Source organism: Triturus cristatus, chromosome 8, assembly GCF_964204655.1.
Source record: "Triturus cristatus chromosome 8, aTriCri1.1, whole genome shotgun sequence".
Taxonomy (NCBI): domain Eukaryota; kingdom Metazoa; phylum Chordata; class Amphibia; order Caudata; family Salamandridae; genus Triturus; species Triturus cristatus.
The window spans coordinates 56,749,809-56,768,342 of record NC_140591.1 but is presented as its reverse complement, the minus strand read 5'-3'; the positions used below and the strand labels follow the sequence as shown (position 1 = coordinate 56,768,342).

The following is an 18,534-nucleotide window of genomic DNA, read 5'->3' as shown; positions in this document are numbered from 1 at the left end:
CTGCCAGCAGTTATGGTATTCAGCCTCTTTTTTTGAACAATCCCAGAACAGAGATGCAGAACCTGGATTTTCAATCTGAGGTTAGAGCTGTGTTTTAATGTGTCCTGCATTGTTCAGCAGCTAACTGGTGAAATGGGTGAGTAGCGTTTTTGGGATAAATGTTAGGTCGTTTTTCTTTTAAAACTCTGAGTGGACCAGCACTGTATTACACAGACGTATGTCGCCTGAGTAGGTAAGCTATGTCATCTCAATACTGACAACTTTGTTCAAGGAGAAGTGAAAGCTGATGCGGACAAGAGTTTACTTTGAAAAAAGTATAAAATGGGATAAATTCGTCATCAAAGCTGATGGCAAGAGAGGTGGAAGCAAGTTTAGAAGGAGGACAGAAAGACAACTTTTTGTTGAAGTTATCATGTTGTTGATCAGTTGATAAAATATTTTGAGAAATAAAGAAAAAAAAACTAGAGCTGATTTCAAGAAATATTTTGCAAGAATGTAGGATCCCCTCGCACTGTGCTGAAAGTCAGGATTGAATCAGGTACCTTAAGCTCTTCAGTCTAACGATCTCCCAACTGAGATATTTCAGCCAACAAGTCCCTGAGGCCTCCTGATGTATTATTAATAATTGTAGACGATACATACAGAACCTGGTCATTCTATTTTCGTTTATAGTTATGTGTTAAAGTGTCCAGTATCATTCAGCAGGTAACTTGGTCTGATGAGTGAATATCCTTTTTAGGGGACAAGGTAGATAGAATTTTTTTTTCTAAACTCTGAATTGACTTATACTCTGAAACACAGACCTATATGGCCAGGGTGTGCAAGCTATGTCATCTGGCTACTGATAGTTTGGTATAAGGGGAATTGGAGGCTGATGCAGGCAAAGCTTTACTTTAAAATAAAGCAAGAAGTTGCAAATAAATGAGGCATAGTTGAATACAAGAGAGGTGGAAGCAAGTTTGAAAGGAAGACAGAAAGTAAATAATATGTTGAATTGATTGTGTTGTTGATCAGATTGATAAAAGGTTTTGATAAAGAAGAGCGTTGATTTAACTCCAAACAGCTTTTGTGACATGAAAAGCAGAAGTTGAAATTGTGCCGAAACCCGGGATTGAACCAGGGACCTTTGGATCTTCAGTCTAACGCTCTCCCAACTGAGCTATTTCAGCCTGCTGGTAGTTTGGGTCTTCATCCTTTCTTTTAAACTGCCCAAGAAAATAGATGCTCAACCTCATGCTAGAGCTATGTTTTAAGATGTCCTGTATCATTCATCAGTTAACGGGTGCAATAGGTAAATAGCATTTTTCGGATCCAGGTTAGGTAGCTTTTGTTTTTTACTCTGAATGGACTAGCACCATATTACACAGAGGTATTTGGCCTGAGTAGGTAAGCTATGTCATCTGAATACTGAAATCTGTGTTCAAGGAGAAGTGGAAGCTGATGCAGACAAGAGTTTACTTTACAAAAAAGCATGAAATAGGAAACATTTGTAGTCGAAGCTGAATGCAAAAGAGGTGGAAGCAAATTTAGAAGGAGGACAGAAAGACAATTCTATGTTGAATTGATCATGTTGTCGATCAGTTGATCAAATATTTTGATAAATAAAGAAAGAAAAACTTGAGCTGATACCAAGAAATATTTTGTGAGAAGCAAGAAACCTCTCAGACTTTTCCGAAACCCAGCATTGAACAAGGGACTTTTAGATTTTCAATCTAACACTCTCCCAACTGAGCTATTTCATCCAGCTGGCCATTTTGGCTTTCTGTTGTATTTTTGATAATTGTTAAAGATAAATGCAGACCCTGGTCATTCTATCTGCATGTGCAGTTATGTGTTAAATTGTCCAATATTATTCAGCAGCTAAATTGGTCTGATAGGTGAATTTCCTTTTTAGGAGGCAAGTTAGTTAGAAGATGTTTGTAAACTATGAATGGACTTATACTCAGACACACAGACCTATATGGCGAGGGTAGGCAAACTAGGTCATCTGACTACTAACAGTTTTGTATAAGGGGAACTCGAGGCTGATGCAGGCAAAGCTTTACTTTCAATTAAAAGAAGAATTGGCAAATAAAGCAGGTAAAGTTGAATACAAGAGAGGTGGAAGCAAGTTTGACAGAAAGACAGAATGTAAAAAATATGTTGAAATGGTTGTCTTATCGATCAGCTTGATAAAAGGTTTTGATCATTATAAACAACGTCAATATGAGTTGACTCCAAATAGCATTTGTGGCATGCAAAGCAGAAGTTCAAAATGAGCCTAAACCCGGGATTGAACCAGGGACCTTTAGATCTTCAGTCTACTGCTCTCCCAACTGAGCTATTTCATCCAGCTGGCAATTTCGGCTTTCTGTTGTATTTTTTATAATTGTTAAAGATAAATGCAGAACCTGGTCACTCTATCTGCATGTGCAGTTATGTGTTAAATTGTCCAGTATTATTCAGTAGCTAAATTGGTCTGATGGGTGAATTTCCTTTTTAGGAGCCAAGTTAGTTAGATGATGTTTGTAAACTATGAATGGACTTATACTCAGAAACACAGACCTATATGGCGAGGGTCGGCAAGCTAGGTCATCTGACTACTAACAGTTTTGTATAAGGGGAACTGGAGGCTGATGCAGGCAAAGCTTTACTTTCAATTAAAGGAAGAATTGGGAAATAAAGGAGGCAAAGTTGAATACAAGAGAGGTGGAAGCAAGTTTGAAAGAAAGACAGAAAGTAAATAATATGTTGAATTAATTGTATTGTCGATTATCTTGATAAAAGGTTTTGATCATTATAAACAAAGTCAATATGAGTTGACTCAAAATAGTCTTTGTGGCATGCAAAGCAGAAGTTCAAAATGTGCCGAAAGCCGGGATCGAACCAGGGACCTTTAGATCTTCAGTCTAATGCTCTCCCAACTGAGCTATTTCGGCCTGCCAGCAGCTATACTATTTAGCCTCTTTTTTTGAACAATCCCAGAACAGAGATGCAGAACCTGGATTTTCAATCTGAGGTTAGAGCTGTGTTTTAATGTGTCCTGCATTGTTCAGCAGCTAACTGGTGAAATGGGTGAGTAGCGTTTTTGGGATAAATGTTAGGTCGTTTTTCTTTTAAAACTCTGAGTGGACCAGCACTGTATTACACAGACGTATGTCGCCTGAGTAGGTAAGCTATGTCATCTCAATACTGACAACTTTGTTCAAGGAGAAGTGAAAGCTGATGCAGACAAGAGTTTACTTTGAAAAAAGCATAAAATGGGATAAATTCGTCATCAAAGCTGATGGCAAGAGAGGTGGAAGCAAGTTTAGAAGGAGGACAGAAAGGCAACTTTTTGTTGAAGTTATCATGTTGTTGATCAGTTGATAAAATATTTTGAGAAATAAAGAAAAAAAAAATAGAGCTGATTTCAAGAAATATTTTGCAAGAATGTAGGATCCCCTCGCACTGTGCTGAAAGTCAGGATTGAATCAGGTACCTTAAGCTCTTCAGTCTAACGATCTCCCAACTGAGATATTTCAGCCAACAAGTCCCTGTGGCCTCCTGATGTATTATTAATAATTGTAGACGATACATACAGAACCTGGTTATTCTATTTTCGTTTATAGTTATGTGTTAAAGTGTCCAGTATCATTCAGCAGGTAACTTGGTCTGATGAGTGAATATCCTTTTTAAGGGACAAGGTAGGTAGAATTTTTTTTCTAAACTCTGAATTGACTTATACTCTGAAACACAGACCTATATGGCCAGGGTGTACAAGCTATGTCATCTGACTACTGACAGTTTTGTATAAGGGGAATTGGAGGCTGATGCAGGCAAAGCTTTACTTAAAAATAAAGCAAGAAGTTGCAAATAAATGAGGCATAGTTGAATATAAGAGAGGTGGAAGCAAGTTTGAAAGGAAGACAGAAAGTAAATAAAATGTTGAATTGATTGTGTTGTTGATCAGATTGATGAAAGGTTTTGATAAAGAAGAGCATTGATTTAACTCCAAACAGCTTTTGTGACATGAAAAGCTGAAGTTGAAATTGTGCCAAAACCCAGGATTGAACCAGGGACCTTTAGAACTTCAGTCTAACGCTCTCCCAACTGAGCTATTTCGGCCTGCTGGTAGTTTGGGTCTTCATCCTTTCTTTTAAACTTCCCAAGAAAATAGATGCTCAACCTCATGCTAGAGCTATGTTTTAAGATGTCCTGTATCATTCATCAGTTAACGGGTGCAATAGGTAAATAGCATTTTTCGGATCCAGGTTAGGTAGCTTTTTTTTTTACTCTGAATGGACTAGCACCATATTACACAGAGGTATTTGGCCTGAGTAGGTAAGCTATGTCATCTGAATACTGAAATCTGTGTTCAAGGAGAAGTGGAAGCTGATGCAGACAAGAGTTTACTTTACAAAAAAGCATGAAATAGGAAACATTTGTAGTCGAAGCTGAATGCAAGAGAGGTGGAAGCAAATTTAGAAGGAGGACAGAAAGACAATTCTATGTTGAATTGATCATGTTGTCGATCAGTTGATCAAATATTTTGATAAATAAAGAAAGAAAAACTTGAGCTGATACCAAGAAATATTTTGTGAGAAGCAAGAAACCTCTCAGACTTTTCCGAAACCCAGCATTGAACAAGGGACTTTTAGATTTTCAATCTAACACTCTACCAACTGAGCTATTTCATCCAGCTGGCCATTTTGGCTTTCTGTTGTATTTTTGATAATTGTTAAAGATAAATGCAGACCCTGGTCATTCTATCTGCATGTGCAGTTATGTGTTATATTGTCCAATATTATTCAGCAGCTAAATTGGTCTGATGGGTGAATTTCCTTTTTAGGAGCCAAGTTAGTTAGAAGATGTTTGTAAACTATGAATGGACTTATACTCAGACACACAGACCTATATGGCGAGGGTAGGCAAACTAGGTCATCTGACTACTAACAGTTTTGTATAAGGGGAACTCGAGGCTGATGCAGGCAAAGCTTTACTTTCAATTAAAGGAAGAATTGGCAAATAAAGCAGGTAAAGTTGAATACAAGAGAGGTGGAAGCAAGTTTGACAGAAAGACAGAATGTAAAAAATATGTTGAAATGGTTGTCTTATCGAATAGCTTGATAAAAGGTTTTGATCATTATAAACAACGTCAATATGAGTTGACTCCAAATAGCATTTGTGGCATGCAAAGCAGAAGTTCAAAATGTGCCTAAACCCGGAATTGAACCAGGGACCTTTAGATCTTCAGTCTACTGCTCTCCCAACTGAGCTATTTCATCCAGCTGGCAATTTCGGCTTTCTGTTGTATTTTTTATAATTGTTAAAGATAAATGCAGAACCTGGTCACTCTATCTGCATGTGCAGTTATGTGTTAAATTGTCCAGTATTATTCAGTAGCTAAATTGGTCTGATGGGTGAATTTCCTTTTTAGGAGCCAAGTTAGTTAGATGATGTTTGTAAACTATGAATAGACTTATACTCAGAAACACAGACCTATATGGCGAGGGTCGGCAAGCTAGGTCATCTGACTACTAACAGTTTTGTATAAGGGGAACTGGAGGCTGATGCAGGCAAAGCTTTACTTTCAATTAAAGGAAGAATTGGGAAATAAAGGAGGCAAAGTTGAATACAAGAGAGGTGGAAGCAAGTTTGAAAGAAAGACAGAAAGTAAATAATATGTTGAATTAATTGTATTGTCGATTATCTTGATAAAAGGTTTTGATCATTATAAACAAAGTCAATATAAGTTGACTCAAAATAGTCTTTGTGGCATGCAAAGCAGAAGTTCAAAATGTGCCGAAACCCAGGATCGAACCAGGGACCTTTAGATCTTCAGTCTAACGCTCTCCCAACTGAGCTATTTCGGCCTGCCAGCAGCTATAGCATTCAGCCTCTTTTTTTGAACAATCCCAGAACAGAGATGCAGAACCTGGATTTTCAATCTGAGGTTAGAGCTGTGTTTTAATGTGTCCTGCATTGTTCAGCAGCTAACTGGTGAAATGGGTGAGTAGCGTTTTTGGGATAAATGTTAGGTCGTTTTTCTTTTAAAACTCTGAGTGGACCAGCACTGTATTACACAGACGTATGTCTCCTGAGTAGGTAAGCTATGTCATCTCAATACTGACAACTTTGTTTAAGGAGAAGTGAAAGCTGATGCAGACAAGAGTTTACTTTGAAAAAAGTATAAAAAAGGATAAATTCGTCATCAAAGCTGATGGCAAGAGAGGTGGAAGCAAGTTTAGAAGGAGGACATTAAGACAACTTTTTGTTGAAGTTATCATGTTGTTGATCAGTTGATAAAATATTTTGACAAATAAAGAAAAAAAAACTAGAGCTGATTTCAAGAAATATTTTGCAAGAATGTAGGATCCCCTCGCACTGTGCCGAAACCCGGGATTAAACCAGGGACCTTAATCTCTTCAGTCTAATGATCGCCCAACTGAGATATTTCAGACAACAAGTCCCTGTGGCCTCCTGATGTATTATTAATAATTGTAGACGATACATACAGAACCTGGTCATTCTATTTTCGTTTATAGTTATGTGTTAAAGTGTCCAGTATCATTCAGCAGGTAACTTGGTCTGATGAGTGAATATCCTTTTTAGGGGACAAGGTAGGTAGAATTTTTTTTCTAAACTCTGAATTGACTTATACTCTGAAACACAGACCTATATGGCCAGGGTGTACAAGCTATGTCATCTGACCACTGACAGTTTTGTATAAGGGGAATTGGAGGCTGATGCAGGCAAAGCTTTACTTTAAAATAAAGCAAGAAGTTGCAAATAAATGAGGCATAGTTGAATACAAGAGAGGTGGAAGCAAGTTTGAAAGGAAGACAGAAAGTAAATAATATGTTGAATTGATTGTGTTGTTGATCAGATTGATGAAAGGTTTTGATAAAGAAGAGCATTGATTTAACTCCAAACAGCTTTAGATCTTCAGTCTAACGCTCTCCCAACTGAGCTATTTCGGCCTGCTGGTAGTTTGGGTCTTCATCCTTTCTTTTAAACTTCCCAAGAAAATAGATGCTCAACCTCATGCTAGAGCTATGTTTTACGATGTCCTGTATCATTCATCAGTTAACGGGTGCAATAGGTAAATAGCATTTTTCGGATCCAGGTTAGGTAGCTTTTTTTTTTACTCTGAATGGACTAGCACCATATTACACAGAGGTATTTGGCCTGAGTAGGTAAGCTATGTCATCTGAATACTGAAATCTGTGTTCAAGGAGAAGTGGAAGCTGATGCAGACAAGAGTTTACTTTACAAAAAAGCATGAAATAGGAAACATTTGTAGTCGAAGCTGAATGCAAGAGAGGTGGAAGCAAATTTAGAAGGAGGACAGAAAGACAATTCTATGTTGAATTGATCATGTTGTCGATCAGTTGATCAAATATTTTGATAAATAAAGAAAGAAAAACTTGAGCTGATACCAAGAAATATTTTGTGAGAAGTAAGAAACCTCTCAGACTTTTCCGAAACCCAGCATTGAACAAGGGACTTTTAGATTTTCAATCTAACACTCTCCCAACTGAGCTATTTCATCCAGCTGGCCATTTTGGCTTTCTGTTGTATTTTTGATAATTGTTAAAGATAAATGCAGACCCTGGTCATTCTATCTGCATGTGCAGTTATGTGTTAAATTGTCCAATATTATTCAGCAGCTAAATTGGTCTGATGGGTGAATTTCCTTTTTAGGAGCCAAGTTAGTTAGAAGATGTTTGTAAACTATGAATGGACTTATACTCAGACACACAGACCTATATGGCGAGGGTAGGCAAACTAGGTCATCTGACTACTAACAGTTTTGTATAAGGGGAACTCGAGGCTGATGCAGGCAAAGCTTTACTTTCAATTAAAGGAAGAATTGGCAAATAAAGCAGGTAAAGTTGAATACAAGAGAGGTGGAAGCAAGTTTGACAGAAAGACAGAATGTAAAAAATATGTTGAAATGGTTGTCTTATCGATCAGCTTGATAAAAGGTTTTGATCATTATAAACAACGTCAATATGAGTTGACTCCAAATAGCATTTGTGGCATGCAAAGCAGAAGTTCAAAATGTGCCTAAACCCGGGATTGAACCAGGGACCTTTAGATCTTCAGTCTACTGCTCTCCCAACTAAGCTATTTCATCCAGCTGGCAATTTTGGCTTTCTGTTGTATTTTTTATAATTGTTAAAGATAAATGCAGAACCTGGTCACTCTATCTGCATGTGCAGTTATGTGTTAAATTTTCCAGTATTATTCAGTAGCTAAATTGGTCTGATGGGTGAATTTCCTTTTTAGGAGCCAAGTTAGTTAGATGATGTTTGTAAACTATGAATGGACTTATACTCAGAAACACAGACCTATATGGCGAGGGTCGGCAAGCTAGGTCATCTGACTACTAACAGTTTTGTATAAGGGGAACTGGAGGCTGATGCAGGCAAAGCTTTACTTTCAATTAAAGGAAGAATTGGGAAATAAAGGAGGCAAAGTTGAATACAAGAGAGGTGGAAGCAAGTTTGAAAGAAAGACAGAAAGTAAATAATATGTTGAATTAATTGTATTGTCGATTATCTTGATAAAAGGTTTTGATCATTATAAACAAAGTCAATATGAGTTGACTCAAAATAGTCTTTGTGGCATGCAAAGCAGAAGTTCAAAATGTGCCGAAACCCAGGATCGAACCAGGGACCTTTAGATCTTCAGTCTAACGCTCTCCCAACTGAGCTATTTCGGCCTGCCAGCAGCTATAGTATTTAGCCTCTTTTTTTGAACAATCCCAGAACAGAGATGCAGAACCTGGATTTTCAATCTGAGGTTAGAGCTGTGTTTTAATGTGTCCTGCATTGTTCAGCAGCTAACTGGTGAAATGGGTGAGTAGCGTTTTTGGGATAAATGTTAGGTCGTTTTTCTTTTAAAACTCTGAGTGGACCAGCACTGTATTACACAGACGTATGTCGCCTGAGTAGGTAAGCTGGGTCATCTCAATACTGACAACTTTGTTTAAGGAGAAGTGAAAGTTGATGCAGACAAGAGTTTACTTTGAAAAAAGTATAAAAAAGGATAAATTCGTCATCAAAGCTGATAGCAAGAGAGGTGGAAGCAAGTTTAGAAGGAGGACAGAAAGACAACTTTTTGTTGAAGTTATCATGTTGTTGATCAGTTGATAAAATATTTTGACAAATAAAGAAAAAAAAACTAGAGCTGATTTCAAGAAATATTTTGCAAGAATGTAGGAGCCCCTCGCACTGTGCCGAAACCCAGGATTGAACCAGGGACCTTAATCTCTTCAGTGTAAGATCTCCCAACTGAGATATTTCAGCCAACAAGTCCCTGTGGCCTCCTGATGTATTATTAATAATTGTAGACGATACATACAGAACCTGGTCATTCTATTTTCGTTTATAGTTATGTGTTAAAGTGTCCAGTATCATTCAGCAGGTAACTTGGTCTGATGAGTGAATATCCTTTTTAGGGGACAAGGTAGGTAGAATTTTTTTTTCTAAACTCTGAATTGACTTATACTCTGAAACACAGACCTATATGGCCAGGGTGTACAAGCTATGTCATCTGACTACTGACAGTTTTGTATAAGGGGAATTGGAGGCTGATGCAGGCAAAGCTTTACTTTAAAATAAAGCAAGAAGTTGCAAATAAATGAGGCATAGTTGAATACAAGAGAGGTGGAAGCAAGTTTGAAAGGAAGACAGAAAGTAAATAATATGTTGAATTGATTGTGTTGTTGATCAGATTGATAAAAGGTTTTGATAAAGAAGAGCGTTGATTTAACTCCAAACAGCTTTTGTGACACGAAAAGCAGAAGTTGAAATTGTGCCGAAACCTGGGATTGAACCAGGGACCTTTAGATCTTCAGTATAACGATCTCCCAACTGAGCTATTTCGGCCTGCTGGTAGTTTGGGTCTTCATCCTTTCTTTTAAACTTCCCAAGAAAATAGATGCTCAACCTCATGCTAGAGCTATGTTTTAAGATGTCCTGTATCATTCATCAGTTAACGGGTGCAATAGGTAAATAGCATTTTTCGGATCCAGGTTAGGTAGCTTTTTTTTTTACTCTGAATGGACTAGCACCATATTACACAGAGGTATTTGGCCTGAGTAGGTAAGCTATGTCATCTGAATACTGAAATCTGTGTTCAAGGAGAAGTGGAAGCTGATGCAGACAAGAGTTTACTTTACAAAAAAGCATGAAATAGGAAACATTTGTAGTCGAAGCTGAATGCAATAGAGGTGGAAGCAAATTTAGAAGGAGGACAGAAAGACAATTCTATGTTGAATTGATCATGTTGTCGATCAGTTGATCAAATATTTTGATAAATAAAGAAAGAAAAACTTGAGCTGATACCAAGAAATATTTTGTGAGAAGCAAGAAACCTCTCAGACTTTTCCGAAACCCAGCATTGAACAAGGGACTTTTAGATTTTCAATCTAACACTCTCCCAACTGAGCTATTTCATCCAGCTGGCCATTTTGGCTTTCTGTTGTATTTTTGATAATTGTTAAAGATAAATGCAGACCCTGGTCATTCTATCTGCATGTGCAGTTATGTGTTAAATTGTCCAATATTATTCAGCAGCTAAATTGGTCTGATGGGTGAATTTCCTTTTTAGGAGCCAAGTTAGTTAGAAGATGTTTGTAAACTATGAATGGACTTATACTCAGACACACAGACCTATATGGCGAGGGTAGGCAAACTAGGTCATCTGACTACTAACAGTTTTGTATAAGGGGAACTCGAGGCTGATGCAGGCAAAGCTTTACTTTCAATTAAAGGAAGAATTGGCAAATAAAGCAGGTAAAGTTGAATACAAGAGAGGTGGAAGCAAGTTTGACAGAAAGACAGAATGTAAAAAATATGTTGAAATGGTTGTCTTATCGAATAGCTTGATAAAAGGTTTTGATCATTATAAACAACGTCAATATGAGTTGACTCCAAATAGCATTTGTGGCATGCAAAGCAGAAGTTCAAAATGTGCCTAAACCCGGGATTGAACCAGGGACCTTTAGATCTTCAGTCTACTGCTCTCCCAACTGAGCTATTTCATCCAGCTGGCAATATCGGCTTTCTGTTGTATTTTTTATAATTGTTAAAGATAAATGCAGAACCTGGTCACTCTATCTGCATGTGCAGTTATGTGTTAAATTGTCCAGTATTATTCAGTAGCTAAATTGGTCTGATGGGTGAATTTCCTTTTTAGGAGCCAAGTTAGTTAGATGATGTTTGTAAACTATGAATGTACTTATACTCAGAAACACAGACCTATATGGCGAGGGTCGGCAAGCTAGGTCATCTGACTACTAACAGTTTTGTATAAGGGGAACTGGAGGCTGATGCAGGCAAAGCTTTACTTTCAATTAAAGGAAGAATTGGCAAATAAAGCAGGTAAAGTTGAATACAAGAGAGGTGGAAGCAAGTTTGAAAGAAAGACAGAAAGTAAATAATATGTTGAATTAATTGTATTGTCGATTATCTTGATAAAAGGTTTTGATCATTATAAACAAAGTCAATATGAGTTGACTCAAAGTAGTCTTTGTGGCATGCAAAGCAGAAGTTCAAAATGTGCCGAAACCCGGTATCGAACCAGGGACCTTTAGATCTTCAGTCTAACGCTCTCCCAACTGAGCTATTTCGGCCTACCAGCAGCTATAGTATTCAGCCTCTTTTTTTGAACAATCCCAGAACAGAGATGCAGAACCTGGATTTTCAATCTGAGGTTAGAGCTGTGTTTTAATGTGTCCTGCATTGTTCAGCAGCTAACTGGTGAAATGGGTGAGTAGCGTTTTTGGGATAAATGTTAGGTCGTTTTTCTTTTAAAACTCTGAGTGGACCAGCACTGTATTACACAGACGTATGTCGCCTGAGTAGGTAAGCTATGTCATCTCAATACTGACAACTTTGTTTAAGGAGAAGTGAAAGCTGATGCAGACAAGAGTTTACTTTGAAAAAAGTATAAAAAAGGATAAATTCGTCATCAAAGCTGATGGCAAGAGAGGTGGAAGCAAGTTTAGAAGGAGGACAGAAAGACAACTTTTTGTTGAAGTTATCATGTTGTTGATCAGTTGATAAAATATTTTGACAAATAAAGAAAAAAAAACTAGAGCTGATTTCAAGAAATATTTTGCAAGAATGTTGGATCCCCTCGCACTGTGCCGAAACCCGGGATTGAACCAGGGACCTTAATCTCTTCAGTCTAACGATCTCCCAACTGAGATATTTCAGCCAACAAGTCCCTGTGGCTTCCTGATGTATTATTAATAATTGTAGACGATACATACAGAACCTGGTCATTCTATTTTCGTTTATAGTTATGTGTTAAAGTGTCCAATATCATTCAGCAGGTAACTTGGTCTGATGAGTGAATATCCTTTTTAGGGGACAAGGTAGGTAGAATTTTTTTTTCTAAACTCTGAATTGACTTATACTCTGAAACACAGACCTATATGGCCAGGGTGTACAAGCTATGTCATCTGACTACTGACAGTTTTGTATAAGGGGAATTGGAGGCTGATGCAGGCAAAGCTTTACTTTAAAATAAAGCAAGAAGTTGCAAATAAATGAGGCATAGTTGAATACAAGAGAGGTGGAAGCAAGTTTGAAAGGAAGACAGAAAGTAAATAATATGTTGAATTGATTGTGTTGTTGATCAGATTGATGAAAGGTTTTGATAAAGAAGAGCATTGATTTAACTCCAAACAGCTTTTGTGACATGAAAAGCAGAAGTTGAAAATGTGCCGAAACCCGGGATTGAACCAGGGACCTTTAGATCTTCAGTCTAACGCTCTCCCAACTGAGCTATTTCAGCCTGCTGGTAGTTTGGGTCTTCATCCTTTCTTTTAAACTTCCCAAGAAAATAGATGCTCAACCTCATGCTAGAGCTATGTTTTAAGATGTCCTGTATCATTCTTCAGTTAACGGGTGCAATAGGTAAATAGCATTTTTCGGATCCAGGTTAGGTAGCTTTTTTTTTTACTCTGAATGGACTAGCACCATATTACACAGAGGTATTTGGCCTGAGTAGGTAAGCTATGTCATCTGAATACTGAAATCTGTGTTCAAGGAGAAGTGGAAGCTGATGCAGACAAGAGTTTACTTTACAAAAAAGCATGAAATAGGAAACATTTGTAGTCGAAGCTGAATGCAAGAGAGGTGGAAGCAAATTTAGAAGGAGGACAGAAAGACAATTCTATGTTGAATTGATCATGTTGTCGATCAGTTGATCAAATATTTTGATAAATAAAGAAAGAAAAACTTGAGCTGATACCAAGAAATATTTTGTGAGAAGCAAGAAACCTCTCAGACTTTTCCGAAACCCAGCATTGAACAAGGGACTTTTAGATTTTCAATCTAACACTCTCCCAACTGAGCTATTTCATCCAGCTGGCCATTTTGGCTTTCTGTTGTATTTTTGATAATTGTTAAAGATAAATGCAGACCCTGGTCATTCTATCTGCATGTGCAGTTATGTGTTAAATTGTCCAATATTATTCAGCAGCTAAATTGGTCTGATGGGTGAATTTCCTTTTTAGGAGCAAAGTTAGTTAGAAGATGTTTGTAAACTATGAATGGACTTATACTCAGACACACAGACCTATATGGCGAGGGTACGCAAACTAGGTCATCTGACTACTAACAGTTTTGTATAAGGGGAACTCGAGGCTGATGCAGGCAAAGCTTTACTTTCAATTAAAGGAAGAATTGGCAAATAAAGCAGGTAAAGTTGAATACAAGAGAGAGGGAAGCAAGTTTGACAGAAAGACAGAATGTAAAAAATATGTTGAAATGGTTGTCTTATCGATCAGCTTGATAAAAGGTTTTGATCATTATAAACAACGTCAAAATGAGTTGACTCCAAATAGCATTTGTGGCATGCAAAGCAGAAGTTCAAAATGTGCCTAAACCCGGGATTGAACCAGGGACCTTTAGATCTTCAGTCTACTGCTCTCCCAGCTGAGCTATTTCATCCAGCTGGCAATTTTGGCTTTCTGTTGTATTTTTTATAATTGTTAAAGATAAATGCAGAACCTGGTCACTCTATCTGCATGTGCAGTTATGTGTTAAATTGTCCAGTATTATTCAGTAGCTAAATTGGTCTGATGGGTGAATTTCCTTTTTAGGAGCCAAGTTAGTTAGATGGTGTTTGTAAACTATGAATGGACTTATACTCAGAAACACAGACCTATATGGCGAGGGTCGGCAAGCTAGGTCATCTGACTACTAACAGTTTTGTATAAGGGGAACTGGAGGCTGATGCAGGCAAAGCTTTACTTTCAATTAAAGGAAGAATTGGGAAATAAAGGAGGCAAAGTTGAATACAAGAGAGGTGGAAGCAAGTTTGAAAGAAAGACAGAAAGTAAATAATATGTTGAATTAATTGTATTGTCGATTATCTTGATAAAAGGTTTTGATCATTATAAACAAAGTCAATATGAGTTGACTCAAAATAGTCTTTGTGGCATGCAAAGCAGAAGTTCAAAATGTGCCGAAACCCGGGATCGAACCAGGGACCTTTAGATCTTCAGTCTAACGCTCTCCCAACTGAGATATTTCGGCCTGCCAGCAGCTATAGTATTCAGCCTCTTTTTTTGAACAATCCCAGAACAGAGATGCAGAACCTGGATTTTCAATCTGAGGTTAGAGCTGTGTTTTAATGTGTCCTGCATTGTTCAGCAGCTAACTGGTGAAATGGGTGAGTAGCGTTTTTGGGATAAATGTTAGGTTGTTTTTCTTTTAAAACTCTGAGTGGACCAGCACTGTATTACACAGACGTATGTCGCCTGAGTAGGTAAGCTATGTCATCTCAATACTGACAACTTTGTTCAAGGAGAAGTGAAAGCTGATGCAGACAAGAGTTTACTTTGAAAAAAGCATAAAATGGGATAAATTCGTCATCAAAGCTGATGGCAAGAGAGGTGGAAGCAAGTTTAGAAGGAGGACAGAAAGACAACTTTTTGTTGAAGTTATCATGTTGTTGATCAGTTGATAAAATATTTTGAGAAATAAAGAAAAAAAAAATAGAGCTGATTTCAAGAAATATTTTGCAAGAATGTAGGATCCCCTCGCACTGTGCTGAAAGTCAGGATTGAATCAGGTACCTTAAGCTCTTCAGTCTAACGATCTCCCAACTGAGATATTTCAGCCAACAAGTCCCTGTGGCCTCCTGATGTATTATTAATAATTGTAGACGATACATACAGAACCTGGTCATTCTATTTTCGTTTATAGTTATGTGTTAAAGTGTCCAGTATCATTCAGCAGGTAACTTGGTCTGATGAGTGAATATCCTTTTTAGGGGACAAGGTAGGTAGAATTTTTTTTCTAAACTCTGAATTGACTTATACTCTGAAACACAGACCTATATGGCCAGGGTGTACAAGCTATGTCATCTGACTACTGACAGTTTTGTATAAGGGGAATTGGAGGCTGATGCAGGCAAAGCTTTACTTTAAAATAAAGCAAGAAGTTGCAAATAAATGAGGCATAGTTGAATACAAGAGAGGTGGAAGCAAGTTTGAAAGGAAGACAGAAAGTAAATAATATGTTGAATTGATTGTGTTGTTGATCAGATTGATGAAAGGTTTTGATAAAGAAGAGCATTGATTTAACTCCAAACAGCTTTTGTGACATGAAAAGCAGAAGTTGAAATTGTGCCAAAACCCAGGATTGAACCAGGGACCTTTAGAACTTCAGTCTAACGCTCTCCCAACTGAGCTATTTCGGCCTGCTGGTAGTTTGGGTCTTCATCCTTTCTTTTAAACTTCCCAAGAAAATAGATGCTCAACCTCATGCTAGAGCTATGTTTTAAGATGTCCTGTATCATTCATCAGTTAACGGGTGCAATAGGTAAATAGCATTTTTCGGATCCAGGTTAGGTAGCTTTTTTTTTTACTCTGAATGGACTAGCACCATATTACACAGAGGTATTTGGCCTGAGTAGGTAAGCTATGTCATCTGAATACTGAAATCTGTGTTCAAGGAGAAGCGGAAGCTGATGCAGACAATAGTTTACTTTACAAAAAAGCATGAAATAGGAAACATTTGTAGTCGAAGCTGAATGCAAGAGAGGTGGAAGCAAATTTAGAAGGAGGACAGAAAGACAATTCTATGTTGAATTGATCATGTTGTCGATCAGTTGATCAAATATTTTGATAAATAAAGAAAGAAAAACTTGAGCTGATACCAAGAAATATTTTGTGAGAAGCAAGAAACCTCTCAGACTTTTCCGAAACCCAGCATTGAACAAGGGACTTTTAGATTTTCAATCTAACACTCTACCAACTGAGCTATTTCATCCAGCTGGCCATTTTGGCTTTCTGTTGTATTTTTGATAATTGTTAAAGATAAATGCAGACCCTGGTCATTCTATCTGCATGTGCAGTTATGTGTTATATTGTCCAATATTATTCAGCAGCTAAATTGGTCTGATGGGTGAATTTCCTTTTTAGGAGCCAAGTTAGTTAGAAGATGTTTGTAAACTATGAATGGACTTATACTCAGACACACAGACCTATATGGCGAGGGTATGCAAACTAGGTCATCTGACTACTAACAGTTTTGTATAAGGGGAACTCGAGGCTGATGCAGGCAAAGCTTTACTTTCAATTAAAGGAAGAATTGGCAAATAAAGCAGGTAAAGTTGAATACAAGAGAGGTGGAAGCAAGTTTGACAGAAAGACAGAATGTAAAAAATATGTTGAAATTGTTGTCTTATCGAATAGCTTGATAAAAGGTTTTGATCATTATAAACAACGTCAATATGAGTTGACTCCAAATAGCATTTGTGGCATGCAAAGCAGAAGTTCAAAATGTGCCTAAACCCGGAATTGAACCAGGGACCTTTAGATCTTCAGTCTACTGCTCTCCCAACTGGGCTATTTCATCCAGCTGGCAATTTCGGCTTTCTGTTGTATTTTTTATAATTGTTAAAGATAAATGCAGAACCTGGTCACTCTATCTGCATGTGCAGTTATGTGTTAAATTGTCCAGTATTATTCAGTAGCTAAATTGGTCTGATGGGTGAATTTCCTTTTTAGGAGCCAAGTTAGTTAGATGATGTTTGTAAACTATGAATGGACTTATACTCAGAAACACAGACCTATATGGCGAGGGTCGGCAAGCTAGGTCATCTGACTACTAACAGTTTTGTATAAGGGGAACTGGAGGCTGATGCAGGCAAAGCTTTACTTTCAATTAAAGGAAGAATTGGGAAATAAAGGAGGCAAAGTTGAATACAAGAGAGGTGGAAGCAAGTTTGAAAGAAAGACAGAAAGTAAATAATATGTTGAATTAATTGTATTGTCGATTATCTTGATAAAAGGTTTTGATCATTATAAACAAAGTCAATATGAGTTGACTCAAAATAGTCTTTGTGGCATGCAAAGCAGAAGTTCAAAATGTGCCGAAACCCGGGATCGAACCAGGGACCTTTAGATCTTCAGTCTAACGCTCTCCCAACTGAGCTATTTGGGCCTGCCAGCAGCTATAGCATTCAGCCTCTTTTTTTGAACAATCCCAGAACAGAGATGCAGAACCTGGATTTTCAATCTGAGGTTAGAGCTGTGTTTTAATGTGTCCTGCATTGTTCAGCAGCTAACTGGTGAAATGGGTGAGTAGCGTTTTTGGGATAAATGTTAGGTCGTTTTTCTTTTAAAACTCTGAGTGGACCAGCACTGTATTACACAGACGTATGTCTCCTGAGTAGGTAAGCTATGTCATCTCAATACTGACAACTTTGTTTAAGGAGAAGTGAAAGCTGATGCAGACAAGAGTTTACTTTGAAAAAAGTATAAAAAAGGATAAATTCGTCATCAAAGCCGATGGCAAGAGAGGTGGAAGCAAGTTTAGAAGGAGGACATTAAGACAACTTTTTGTTGAAGTTATCATGTTGTTGATCAGTTGATAAAATATTTTGACAAATAAAGAAAAAAAAACTAGAGCTGATTTCAAGAAATATTTTGCAAGAATGTAGGATCCCCTCGCACTGTGCCGAAACCCGGGATTGAACCAGGGACCTTAATCTCTTCAGTCTAATGATCGCCCAACTGAGATATTTCAGACAACAAGTCCCTGTGGCCTCCTGATGTATTATTAATAATTGTAGACGATACATACAGAACCTGGTCATTCTATATTCGGTTATAGTTATGTGTTAAAGTGTCCAGTATCATTCAGCAGGTAACTTGGTCTGATGAGTGAATATCCTTTTTAGGGGACAAGGTAGGTAGATTTTTTTTTTCTAAACTCTGAATTGACTTATACTCTGAAACACAGACCTATATGGCCAGGGTGTACAAGCTATGTCATCTGACTACTGACAGTTTTGTATAAGGGGAATTGGAGGCTGATGCAGGCAAAGCTTTACTTTAAAATAAAGCAAGAAGTTGCAAATAAATGAGGCATAGTTGAATACAAGAGAGGTGGAAGCAAGTTTGAAAGGAAGACAGAAAGTAAATAATATGTTGAATTGATTGTGTTGTTGATCAGATTGATAAAAGGTTTTGATAAAGAAGAGCGTTGATTTAACTCCAAACAGCTTTTGTGACATGAAAAGCAGAAGTTGAAATTG

At 37.5% G+C, this 18,534-nt stretch overlaps 1 non-coding gene across 1 annotated transcript; it reads right to left on the bottom strand.

Moving 5' to 3' along the window:
* Positions 1 to 11,532: 11,532 nt before the first annotated feature.
* On the bottom strand, positions 11,533 to 11,605 carry TRNAF-GAA (transfer RNA phenylalanine (anticodon GAA)). The gene has a single exon. It is a non-coding gene; the product is annotated as a tRNA-Phe (tRNA).
* Between the last annotated feature and the right edge of the window lie 6,929 nt (positions 11,606 to 18,534).